The sequence below is a fragment of the Theropithecus gelada genome, chromosome 5, assembly GCF_003255815.1.
Source record: "Theropithecus gelada isolate Dixy chromosome 5, Tgel_1.0, whole genome shotgun sequence".
Taxonomy (NCBI): domain Eukaryota; kingdom Metazoa; phylum Chordata; class Mammalia; order Primates; family Cercopithecidae; genus Theropithecus; species Theropithecus gelada.
The window spans coordinates 64,777,481-64,790,897 of NC_037672.1; positions in this window are offsets into that span (position 1 = coordinate 64,777,481).

A 13,417-nucleotide genomic window follows, 5' to 3' on the forward strand; every position below is an offset into this window, starting at 1 on the left:
CACCACCACAAGGCTATCTTGCAAGAATTTTGGTTTTGGAATAAAGGCCAAAGGCGAATCTGCAAATCTTAAGCCTTCACATTCAGAAGATACAGAAGTAGCAAAGGTGTTACTTGGAGACAAGGAGAGCCCTGTTTCCTATTCACCTATTCTTCCTGTAACAAAGATAATGATCCATGATCCCTATCTTGAGGCCATGCCCATATCTCCTCAAATTCCTTTTGCCATTTCTCTGTAATTCTCAACCTTGGATACCTGTGTCTTTAAGAGGCAGCAGCTGCAGTTGTTCAAGCACTTCCCTTGGGTTGCTGGACCTATTTTGCATGCACACCAACAGCCAGAAATGCCCAAGATTACCACCTCTTACCCCACACTAGACCAGGACCACCGGTAACAAATAGCTGTCATACTCTCACATATGAAAGCCCAGCTCAAGCCGAGGTGTAACTTCCGGTGCTCCTCAGAGGGGAGGGGATTTTGTCTGTGATCACAGCCTTGCTTGACTTACTACCCCACTTCTCACGCCTGTCCTGCCTCCCTGCAACTCCTTCACTGGTTTCTCAGAAACATGCTGGTATTTCTAACATCTCTGGTCCTGAGGAGTTCCTTACAGTTACCATATAGTTAGCTTCATAATTCATGACAACTCATGGCACTCCCAGGGTTGAAAGTCTCCTTGATTTCAGTGTTTGGAAGAAACAAACTGAGGGTTTTTCCCTTCAGGCTCCTAGCACTTTCCAGTGGCTGTCCATATTGCACCAAACACCTCCCGAGGTCCCTCTCGTTATGAACCAGAAACTTCCATGGTGATAATCCTTCCTATCTGATGTCACCACCTGCACATCTAACAGTTGGCTAAGCTTTTCTATCCAAGAGTCACTATGGAAATTGAAAATGCACTTAGAGGACCCTGCGGGTGCACGCCAGCAAGTTCAGCTACATGAGAGGACAGCTGATATATGGATGAGATGCATGCATCTGTTCTACCAGGCACACATCTCATGTTCACTGTTTAATTTGCTATGCCTTGTCACTTATCCTCACATTAAGAGGTTAGGACGAGGCTTAACAGGCCCAAGAAAACTATGTTAAGAAAAACTATGCTGTAAGCCATACTGATAGTAAAAGCATGGACACTAAAGCTTTATACTCATTGCTTCACTTGAATTTATGTATGAAAAACAGCGTTATCTTGGTTCTGGAAGAGGTACCTTGACAGACATGCCATCCTCCACTACTGTGGCAATCCACTCTAAGGTGTACACCATTCACATATCGAGGAATTCACTGGCTTTTCTCTAGCACTTTGTCCTGCTTTACCCCGCCTTCTTTTTCTGTTCTGCTCATTCTGCTTTGTGTCATCTGCTTGGAGACCCATTTTCCATTTACATTAACCCATTCTTCAAAGCTGCCAATTATCCAGAGCTGTATACCCCAAGTGTCCCCCGTTAAGACCATTATAGTCTGTCACCGCTGGTTCTTGCTCTCCAAAAGCCCCTTAAGTTGCCCAGCCCAGGCTCCAGCTGGAGGTTTCTCAGGGAACACAGTTCTGTGATCGAGTGCTGCCCCCTCCTGGCCAAAGCACTGAACTCAGTCCCAGCGGGTCTGCCCCCGCAGTTCACCTGTGGGACTTTTCCCGCAACCCATACCCTGGCCCACCTGTACTGCCTGACATGAGGAAGTGCAGGACCACTCACATCTAAGGCACAGGAGAAACTGGAGAATCAGTTAACAGCGATGTCCTATGGACTCAGACCTCACACTACAATCCCCTCTCAGAGGAAGCTCAAGTGTCATGATCTACTTTGTCACTCTCTCAAAGAGTTGGTTCGTTTGAAGTGTAGACATAAAATATAGGTTTGTCACAGAGTACACTGTTCTTGAACCTAGTACCTGAGGCGGCTCACTGAACGCTCCCCTGTGGACACCCTACAAGTCCACTGTAGCTGATGTGATTCCGAATGGAGGTTGTCTGATGCTATCTGCCTATGACTTCAGGTTTCTTTCCTCCAATGACACAGCAGTTCCCCACTCTGGACACAGATGAGCAATTGACCCAGGGGCTAGGGAGGCAGGCACACTATGTCCTCTGAGTGCACACCTCTCGTGAGCACTTAACCTTGGAATGTTAACATTAGGAAATTAACGAGATCAGCCTTCATGCTAAACTCAATACAGTCCTGAAGGGATATCAGATCTTTGATGTAACTTGTTGCTATAGATTTCTATCCCATCCTGAAGGCAAAGAATTAGGTGCCTGTCACCACACTTTATCCAACAGGACTTCAGTTAAGGGTTTGCCACTTCAGATTTTCTGCCACCACCCCTCCACCAAAAAATGACAGCTGTCAGTCTCATTACCTGATCCTCAACACGAGGTCTGACAACAGGCCTTGGCATTACCCACCACATCCTGCAATACCCAAGGGGCAGCTTGTTTCCTTTAACTTTGATGCTAAGACAATTTTACTTCAAGAATTTCTTCATTATCAAGTAATCTCCCAATATTTATCCAAAGGGCTCAGACACCAACAGCAGGTATCTTCCCGAGCCACAAACCTGGGCTCTGTAGGCATTTACAAGCCTCTGGCATCACTGAAACTGTTGGTATCAGGAAAGAGATCCTATTTCCCAAGTGCTAGATGAAGACCATGTTTAAAGCATCTTGGCTGTACTCTATGGCTGTGGCAGCCATGAAGATACGCCTCAGGCCATATACAGCAAAGTAATTGACAAATCCAAGTGTTCCACCGAGAATCAAATTTGGTGGCAAAAGCAGCAGCTCAAGATTATAATACACATTGATGCCTGGGCAGTGACCAATGCTTAAGCTGTCTGGTCAGAGTGCTGGATAAAAAGACTGGAAAAATCAGAAGTCCAAGATGGGACATATAGATGCTTAAGACTTATAGATTTTTATGTCACATATTAAGACCCACTACAATTCAGACGTTTTGTCTGTTTGGTGAACAGATAAAATAGCTCTGCCACTGGGTATAGGCCAGGCTTTTTCAGCAGCTAATGGGCAAATGCATGTAGTAGCCATGGTAGCAGACATGGAAGATAACCTGTGTTTCCAGCATGGACTGCCATTTCCTAGAGAAATTCTGGTTACCATTTCCTCTGAGTGCCCCACTTGTCAGACGTTGAATCTCAATGTGTCAGTATAAGGATACCAACTCGCTACATGGTAGCAAGTTGACTACATTAAGCCCCTTCCCCTTCTAGGAAGATCAGAAGTTTATATTCACAGGAATAGATATCTCATGTTGAAGTGGGTTTGTCTCTCCTGCTTGTCAAGTCTGTTACCTCCCACTTCGGGGACTCCTGTGCTTCCTCCACAGGTATGGAGCCCCATACAGCAAAGTATGTTACCACGGGACTGAGGTCACAAAAGATAGACAGGCCCCAGACCACAAGGTCTACTGGCCATATCACAAAACCATTTCAAGGCAGGGAGTCTCAGAATGGTGACACAGCCTTCAGGAAACAAAAGCATGGATTCCAAGTAAACATGCTGACATTTTGGGACATCATCCTTTATGAAGCAGTGTGTGTTAGAGGCATCTGTGTAGTACTGTATCCCCTATAGGAAGACTACATGGATGCAGAAGCTAAGAAGGGTAGTCACACCTTCCATCATTCCCTGTGAGCCACTGGGCCACTAGGTTATCCTTGTGGGTAGCAGGAGGTGGTTTGTCCATTAATATGTATGAATGAAACCCAGGTGATCTACTTGGGCATCTTCTGGCACTCCCTCGAGCCACTGCAACTCATTCAACAACCTACCATGAAAAGCTAAAGCTTACTAGTGGTTCAGGCCCCTTAGTATGAAGATTTTTATCCTACCAGCTAAGAACTAGCCCTCAGCCAAGGTTATAGCTGAGGGCTGAGAAAATTTAGAGTGGATAGTCGGTGTAGCAGATTAGTATTCATTGCAAACGGATCAGTCTAGATATAGGAGCTGCATTTCATCCCACTTGTGTCCTCGAGTTTCCCCAAAGAGTCCTAAGGGACACAAAGTCACTCTTCTGTGAACCTGTGCAGAGAAGTAGAGCTGTATAGCACAGGAGCCAACTATACTTATTAGAATTTCATTCCTCCCATGTGCTGCTTCATCTGATACTTAAGTGCAGCTAGGATGCTCAAGCAGCCCTGTTTAGGGCACTTGGGACTTCTGATGGGCAATTTGGGCTCTAATATTTATCCTTGCCCAAACAATGTCACACACCCCAGTCTCAGCCACTTCCTACCCTTATCTTTCCTTCAGAGTCAGGCCTGCGTCATAGTCCTCTTCCCAGACTCTTTCAGCTCCCTCAGTTTCCCTCACAGAACTTTCCCCACCCCAAAGTTCTTGAGCATCTAACCCCACATGCCTTGGTATCTGTATGGCAACACAAGCCAGCAGTATAAAAGTTTTGGGTTAAAACTACAACTTGAGCACTGAAGTTCAGATGTGGAAGTCAGCTTGTTGATCCCTATGGACACATCCAAGGCTACTCCAGTCAGAATAGAGACGACCACCCATGCCAGGAGTCTATACCAATCCTGAATTGCCACAATGTGGCTTTTGGCTCTAATATTTATAATAGCTTTATAAATTCCATGCTGATGTGTTGTCTGAGGCATATGGATCCTCCCTTCTAGAAGTTACCCCCACACTTCCCAGTTGTTTTACTATGTACCAAGTTATCTCACAATTGCTCAGCCTCAATTATCTTGTTCTGTTCTAGTCTTCTCATGTTCTGTGTGCCATTTGCTCTATTGACCCAGATGAAGTCATGATTTTCATGGGCATAGTTATCTGTTCACAGCCCCAAAAGTCATCCTTAAGAGATGGCTCTGCAAGCATCCAAAATTTAGGCAGCTGGAGGAACCCAGACTGAGCAGTGAGGTTAGAACTCAGATCTGCCCCTTTGGATTGGAAGCCCACGGGAACCAGGGTTCCCTGGAATCAGGTAATTCTAACTGGTGATGCCAACATGAGGGCTGGTGTTACTAATCATGACACCACTCAGTTAATCCCCAGTTTGGTTTGTGTTTATATTTAAGACTTAGTTCTTTGCTTTAACACTAGTCATTGCTATAGAAGTCACACAGGTGGTGATAAGCTTCTGAATTTGAATTCTCTGGGACATATTTGAGAGCAGTACTTTGTCTTTATGGATGTAGCATGTAGCTTACCAAGGTGACTGCCAAGATAACGATCAAGACCGGTGTTGCTACCCGGAGGTAGTGCAAGGAAAGCAGTGTTCAGCAACAGGAAGGAGTGTCTATACCAATCCATCACCCTTGCCTTCATGACCACCCAGCTGAGCCCTCAGGCCACTTCCCTCGGACAGTGGTGAATCCAGCCACGGGGTTTCCTCCTAACAATTCTCGTTCTGCTCCATGTCAGAATGTTGAAGCCCTGTTGCCCCAAAAGGTACAACAATTCCAAGACAAAGATGAGGTTGACTCGACTTCAATGAACTCATTTATCTGATTAGGACAGCCTGTGAATTCCTACTTACCACATAAGGCATGAAAATAAACCTTATTAACTGCTTTTGAGGTTCATATTAGGTCTAGATGTTCAGTGTGTTTTCTGCCATGTGCCATTACATAAACCTTTCAGGAATGAAAGGTTTGTTCTCTCAGCTACTGGACACCCACAGGCAGGCAAAGCACATGTCAGCAGTCAGTCCCTCCTGGGCTTGGCTCACTGGAATTCACACCTCTTCCTGCATGGCTGGCATCCAGTGCTCAACCTGAGATTAAAGCCCAGACCCCTCATCCCAGTGCAGGCAGGATAGCTCTAAAAGGACCTCGGCTTCAAAACCCCCCACAGGGTTGGCTAAAGCTTCTCTGGAGAAGGTATCACAGCTCCACTTCCTTTCCCTTCCCTTTCACAGGTGTGAAGCCCAAGACCACTCCCTGGTGGGCTTCCTGAGGCTCACCTCCATCTGAGGATCTGCTTCCTGGAAATCTCATCCATCCTCTGACAGTTGTAGAAACATACAATTCACTCATTCAGTGAACATGCTAGTCAAGCTGCTGTTCTAATATGAAATGGGGGCCAAGCACAGGAGTGTCTTCAGTAGGAATTGTACCTCCGGAACTTCTATTCAATTTCTACAGAAGATTCATTGACTATTCCCCCGAAGAACAGTCCTGAATTCATGCCTAGGAGTTAAAGTGACTAAGAATGCAGCACAGGACCCCTGCACAGATAGGCCAGGTAGCCAAAGGTTGCCAATCATTGCATTACTGATGCTAAGGATTTTATTACTTGAAGGACACTAGGAATATGCTATTTGCCAAGATTCTAACTCTTGGGAATTCCCACATCACTATCTTCCAAGAAGCCAGGAGGGCCTTGGAAGAGCAGACATTCTCACAAGACCATTTTGAAAGTTGTCTTGTTCTTGGAGTAAAGCCCAAAGATGAGCCTGTAAGCTGTGAGATGTTATGTTCTGAGGACAGGCAGGCATGTTGCAGAGTATAAGAATGATATCATGGAGTTTGGGGATTCGAGGGAAGGGGGTGAGGGATAGAAGGCTACACATTGGGTGTAGTTTATACTGCTCAGATGACAGGTGCACCAGAATCTCAGAATTACCACTGAAGAACTTATCCATGTAACTATAAACCACCTGTTCCAGAAACTATCAAGATTTTAAAAAGGGAAGAGTGCTCTACCTGCCACCTCCTCTTTGTACTTTTTAAATATGGTGTTACTAGTGAACCACATTTAAGCCATGCCCACTTTTCTCCTTCCTTTTTGCCATTTCCCTTCTCAGCCCTAGCTTCTGCATGACTTCAAACAGCAGCACCGCACTTGGGTTCTTAGACCTGTTTGCCTGTGCGCACACACACATGCAGCCAGAATCACCCATTGCAGATCTTCCAAACCAGGTCACTAACGAATGGCTGTCAGTGTGATGAAAATAAGACACACAGCTGAGGTGTATCCTGTAGTCTAGTGCTGCCCTAGGGGATCCAAGGAGTCTGCAGAGCCTGTAGTATGATTTTTGCTAGAGATCACAGCCTTGGCTTCCTTCCCAACCCCTGTCCTGCCTCCATTTTTCCACTAATTTCTCTGAGAATGTTTTGTTTGTTTCACATGACTCAGGTTCTGGGGAGTTCACACTGAAACCACATCACTTGGTCTCACTTTAAATTCATGACAACCATGGCACCTCATTTTGAGAACGTGTTTGATTTCTTGGCATTTAGGAAGAATCAGACTAGGGTTTCTCCCTTCAAACTCTAGGCTTCTAGAGACCCCCCCGAGGTAGCCAATGTTCTGCCAACATCTCCGTAGGTCCCTCTCCCATCTCAGGGACAATAGCTCCTGGTGATTTTACTGCCAACAGCTAGCACTGTTTCATCTCTTGGGGACCCAACCCAAAGAATTCAATGAGCCTGGGGTACGTCCCCATAGTGACTGGCTTTATCCAGTGACAGAGGGAGTGTAAGAACTTGCGCTCCCTTGCTACTGAAACATGTGAGGTATGACCAGTTCTGCCTCCAGAGTTATTCAGCCATTATGAACTAGAGTTACCACCCATGGGACTATGCTTAGTATTACATGTTTGCTCACCTCTTTACACCCTCACCTTCTCCACCAACTTAAGGATTTTTACATGGAATTTACTGGGCTCTATTGTCCTTATCCCTCACATTCTCATCCTAGGATCTACTTTGAAAGCCCAGACTTAAGACCCACCCCAAATTGCTGAGTCTTTCATATCACCTATCTTATTACAAGTTTCCATGCACCCAGCATCGGTCCACACAGGCCAAAGATGCTGTCAGCCCCTTGGCCCATTTGTACCTGAGCGCCTATGAGGTACCTAGGCTTCCATTTCTGCCACAAGGATGTGGCCCTGGCATTTTGCCGAACCCCTATTAACCTCAATAGGGAAGATATGTTCAAGAGGCAAGAGAGACCCAGAACTAGCAAACAAGACATGGGTTTCACTAGGGGCTTACATACAGACAATACAGTGTGGTGGGCTGGACAAGATACCCACCTTCCTGCAGTCCAATAGCAGTGGCTAAGACATCTGCCTTCCTGCAGTCCAGTGGCAGTGGGCTGGACAAGGTAACAAAGCCCAGTGGTGGTGAGCTGGGCAAGAAAGCCACAACCACTTGCTAACAGCATGCAATTCATGTAGCACTTCCATGTAGCATCCTCCCCTTAAGGACTTCCACCTGACAACTCATTTAACCCAAAACTCAGGGCCTCAATCCCCCACACAGCCTATGTTCCAAAGGCCAGGGGCCCTGATGTTCCTCACAGACAAGGAACAAATCCCCAGGTTGGCCACTCTTGGATTCCCTAGCTCTGAGCACGTTCAGGTGCATCTGCCACACAGTGTCACTCTCAGGATATGCTCAAGTTATTGCTGTTAGGTGAACTTACCCTATTCCTGGAAAGCATGAGCCACTGTCTGGAAGAGGCAAGTTGTGAAATCACCAAAGGCATCCTGAATCAGCAGCACCCTCTTCCCAGGATGAGATGGGTTCACACCCGGTAGGCCATAAATAGAAATCTGAACCACAGTCTGCCGAGTCCACGTGTACTGGACTTGGCAAGCATGCAAACCCTCACCCCTGTGAGTACCTGAGGAACCACTTCTGAGAGGTAAAAGGCACCAAGAAAATGAGCAAACACCTGGTAGATGGTTCAGACAGTAAGAATCCCAGATGAGCTAAGTAACATGAGAAGCTCGAACACAGATGGAGCCATGTGATCTCAGCTGCTTTCCACACTAGTTTTCCCATTTTGGCTATTTACCAAGAGACCTAGTGCTTTTACATCTCGTCTAGGGAGATGTTTCCCCTGTTTTCATATCGACCCTTAAGTATCCCAGTAGCATATGAAGTTGTACTGTAAGTTGAGCAGCCATAACAGTATTTTGGCCCCCAAAACTATAGTATGGTATCCAATAGCCAAGGAGTAGACGTATGGCGTCTGTCACATACTGGTGACCCACTTGGAGATTGAATGCTTCCTGTCTCACAAACTTACCCCCATAGGATCAGAGCTGCTGATTCCCTAGAGGCACATACATCCTTTAGGAGCTGTAGAATGGGTTAGGCATTTCATACCAATAGACCAGCAAGCAGAGAGGAGTTACTCTATTGGCAGGGGTAGTTGACCCCTATGATGTTCAAGTAGGTTCTGCTGTGTAAGGGAGGATTATATCTAGATATAACAGGGTTCACCACAGTATTTAGTTGCCACTAGGAGGGAAGGAACCGGATGATGCAGCAACGATGGTCTGACAAGTGCAAGGTGCTCAGACCCCTCATGAGTCACCGTCTGGGTCACTTTACTGAGTAAGCAATCAAGATTAGCATAGAAAAGCCTCTAGAATGTGTGGTTAGAAGAGAGATGGACATCGTTACCATCTCTAGATGAATTGCAGCTGTGGTGTCGCTTGTCACACTTTTACTGCAGTTTCTTTCTAAAGAGTGGTTCCTCAAGATGGTGACCATTCAAGCTGAGAATAAGCGAACTCAATATGGGGCACAAGTGCATCTAGATGCAAGTTACACCAAACACTCAGCTCCTCTTCTGTATTTGCTCAAGTCACCCAGAGGTCAGCTGCAGACACATGCCAATAGCCATCTGTCTCTGCCTGTGCTCTCCTGCCATAGGACCATGCTTGCCTGCATGCAGGGCAAGCCGAGAGCACTTGCAGTTAGTCCTTGGAAAGGACCATCAGCCAGTGAGGTGCAGGGATGGGTAGCTTTCCCCCAGAAGTCCACCTAGACCATTCCTCAGGATTGTCCCAGAGTGTCTTCAGCAGGATTGGGCCCAGCTGCCCACTGAGCTCACCTTCTCACCAAGGTTTTGTTTTACTTGCCTTGTCTCACTTCTGTAACTCCCTCAATGTGCTCCTGCCATCACCCCCAGTTACTTACACCCAAATCCTTGTCTCGGGGTCAGCTTTTAGAAGAACAAAAACTAAGTACATGTGAAGAGTGAGTCAAACTGGTTTTACTTGAAAATTCTTAACCTAAAAGTAATTTGTTGAATTTAACTGAAGTGTTGAAGTCATCTTAGGCAGAGAAAGCGAGTACATCTTTGTCCATCTTAGACTAAGGATATTTAGGAGGACTATTGTTTACCTTTACCTCATCTCAATGACCAGTCTGGAGAACTGTTATGATACAAGTAGGAAGCTTGGCCTTGTTCATTCTTTTCTGGATTACAGAAACTTTGGAAGAGAATGAATTAAGATTTGAAATTTGGAGTCTTATCCAGTGGTTCAGGTATGTATTTGGTCTTATACAGTAATGGTTGGCTTGAACATCAAGGATTGTTTTCTTTACATAGCAAGTCTGAAGACAGGCAATTACTGGTATTTTTACTGTACAGTGATGTCACCAGGTCCTCTTCACCCTATGATCTTTAGGATATTTGTCAACATGCTTGTACCTAAGGCCCAAGATGGCTAAGCTCCAGATGATATGGATATTTCAGGTACAAATACAGGGTAGAGCAGTATCTGCTATGCTATTTTTAGTCAAAGAAATAGCTTTCGCAGAAGCCCACCAGCAGACTTATGTTGGTGTATTATCTCTTACATTCACCTTCTGTGGAGGCTACATTTAGCAATGTATTTGTTTCACCGCTACTTTTGTGATGGAAAAGGGATTACATATGAGTACTGGGTTAGCTAACTAGTAGTGTATACCCATAGTTTCTTAATCTAATAAAAATCCAGGGCTTAAGGGAGTAGAACTTCACTTCTCCTAGGGCCCAGTGTCTTACTATCATGGCTTTGTAACTTTAAGCAAAGAAACCATAATTGGCACACCTACCTACCGACAAGTTCCCCTCAGATCAAGTTTTGAAACGCTCCCCCCAGAAAACACCAGGTAACCTGATCTTTTAATGCTATTGTACCCCTGCTTTGTCTTGACTGATCTCAGACACATCATGCAACTGGGACCTCCAGTGCCAAGCTTCACATCCACGTAACATTGCTCAAGGATCACGTGTGTAAGTACTGAATCCACCCCAGGGAATCCAGGCCTACCCAGAGGACCCACAGCAGGAAACAAGAGCTAGTTTACTTCCTGCTACTTTTCCACCCTTCACCAGGCCTGGTTGAGTAACCTCCTGCCCAAGCCCTGTATTTACATCTCTAAACCAAAGATCCAAGACAATACAAATGACTTTGCTAATCTTGCCCAGGCGACACAGGTGGATGACAAGCTGCTGTCTACCTAGATTCTGGTGAGGTACTGAATACACCAGCCTCAGGGGCCAGGACTTGCACAATGTGACAAGTGCTCCATAGCCCTACATGTTCTTGGTGATGTTCTTGCATGAGGCTCCTCAGCAGAACTCCACCTGAACCTGCCAGTAGCTAACATCTGACCACTACACTCAAAGCCAGACTGATGTTTAAGTCAACTGGTCAACTTTAGAAAGGTTAGGCATGGTTGGCCCACCCCACAGTTGGTGAAGCAAAGGCAATCTGACCAGGTAAGCTAGTATATTACACATGTGGTTGAATTTGGCATCACATCAGAAGGGCTTCCTTTAAATACTAGGTGGTAGACTACTGGTGATGGTAAAGATCCTCTTGCAAGTACTGTACTTTTGCCCCATGATTAGCCAGAACACAAATAGGCACCTAAGCTCAACTTGTAGGACACTTGAGGTTGGTAGAAGCTAACCTGGCAACATATACATCCTATGATGGTAGGTAGGGCCAGGATTACAATTCTGTACAAGGTTAAAGGACTTTATTAGGGTCACATTGTAGTTTTTATCTTTACGATTTCCTTTCAGAATTCTGTCTTGTTTTTGTCCGATATATGGATATGGTTTATAAGCTACAACTTCCGGCCACATACCTATGTTGTATTACATTATGTTAAACCACTGTTTTAGAAAGCCTTGCATTTGGAAACGTAGCTTTGGGTAACAGTTTTACTCTGCAACTAAATTTTGGGTAGTTATATCCCAGTCATACTGCTGCAATGGTGAAATAAAACCCCTCAATGTCAGCTAGTCCAGCACAAGAGGGCCTAATGTTAAAAGTTAAAGCCAATGGAATATTGAAGCATTAGCCAGTGAAAGTCGAGTTACCTTTGTGACTCATTTGGCTGAGTCCTACGCCATGGCTACTCATGTATCTTATATATGTCTCCATCATTGGGTGCTTTTGAGTATGGGCTATCTTTGGACCTGGAGACCAGATTTCCTCCATTTTGTCTTTATGTTTACCCATATTCCTGGTAAGGATTTCAGGAGCCACCAAATCCTATTGATTACATCTTTTAGTGTCCTTCAAATGGTTTTTTGCATTTCCAATCCTGCCACCCTATTCCATTTCTCACCAAGACTTGGACACTCAAAATAGCTTCCCCGGCCCATGATTCCTAACATCTTTGTTTTCTACAGAATGGCAGGTTTATGAAATTAAGTCTGATCATAAACACCTGCAAATCACCTGTAACTCTTAATAGCTTCCCTATTACATGTCAGGTCATGTCCAAAATTCTTGGCAAGACTAATGAGAATGTAACCTGGTACCCAGCTTCCCCTCTCCCTCTGCTAGGCTCAGCAAGTACAAGTCAGGGTCTCAAACTTGGAGCCACACATTAAGATTCTGAGCATCCTGGGGACATGATCTATCTTCATAATGCCAAGCCTAGTGGGATGAAGGTAATAGATGAACTTATAGGCACAAATTGGATAGCACATAGGGTGGCCAGCCATGAGGGAAGATGACTGAAGGTGAGACAGTAACATCTGAGCTGAAACCTAAAGGATAGTAAGAAGCCTCAACCCTAAAGCAAGGTAGGGTGAAAAAATGAACCATATCTAAAAATTCCCAAATTGGCCAGCAGCTCTAGAAGATGGCCCATAGTAGCAGATGTGAGGATGAATGACCAAGCCCAGAGGCATGGGTGGCAGTGGTCTATGGAAGTTTCAGGAGAGGACCATCTATGTTAATGGGTGGAGGCAGGTGAAGAGGTAAATGGGACACAACTCTTCAGTCTGTATCCAGTACACAGAATTCCCCCAGACAATTAGTCTGTGGTACGAATTGGACTGGAATCCCCAGCTATCAAACTCTTGGCTCCAAGGTAAATATCAGAAAACCTGGAGGATATACTCTGAAGAAAAGCCAAGATCCTAAATCTAGCTGTGCCCTTCATCTAGTGGAGATGCATCTCCCCACCTCACAGATGGGCCCAGACAGGACTCAGGACTCAGGAAGTCCTATGATTTCCCTGAGCAGGGAACAGTGAATACTCATGTGGGATGTCTTTAAGTGCTTCTATGCTTCTGCTCCCACTCCACCGGGACCATGCCATCCTGGCCTGTTGCTGTAGGGTCTAGGTGCCTTTTCCTAGGAAAGGGAACAAGAATGTCCCGCAGGCATATTAGCTTTTCTCC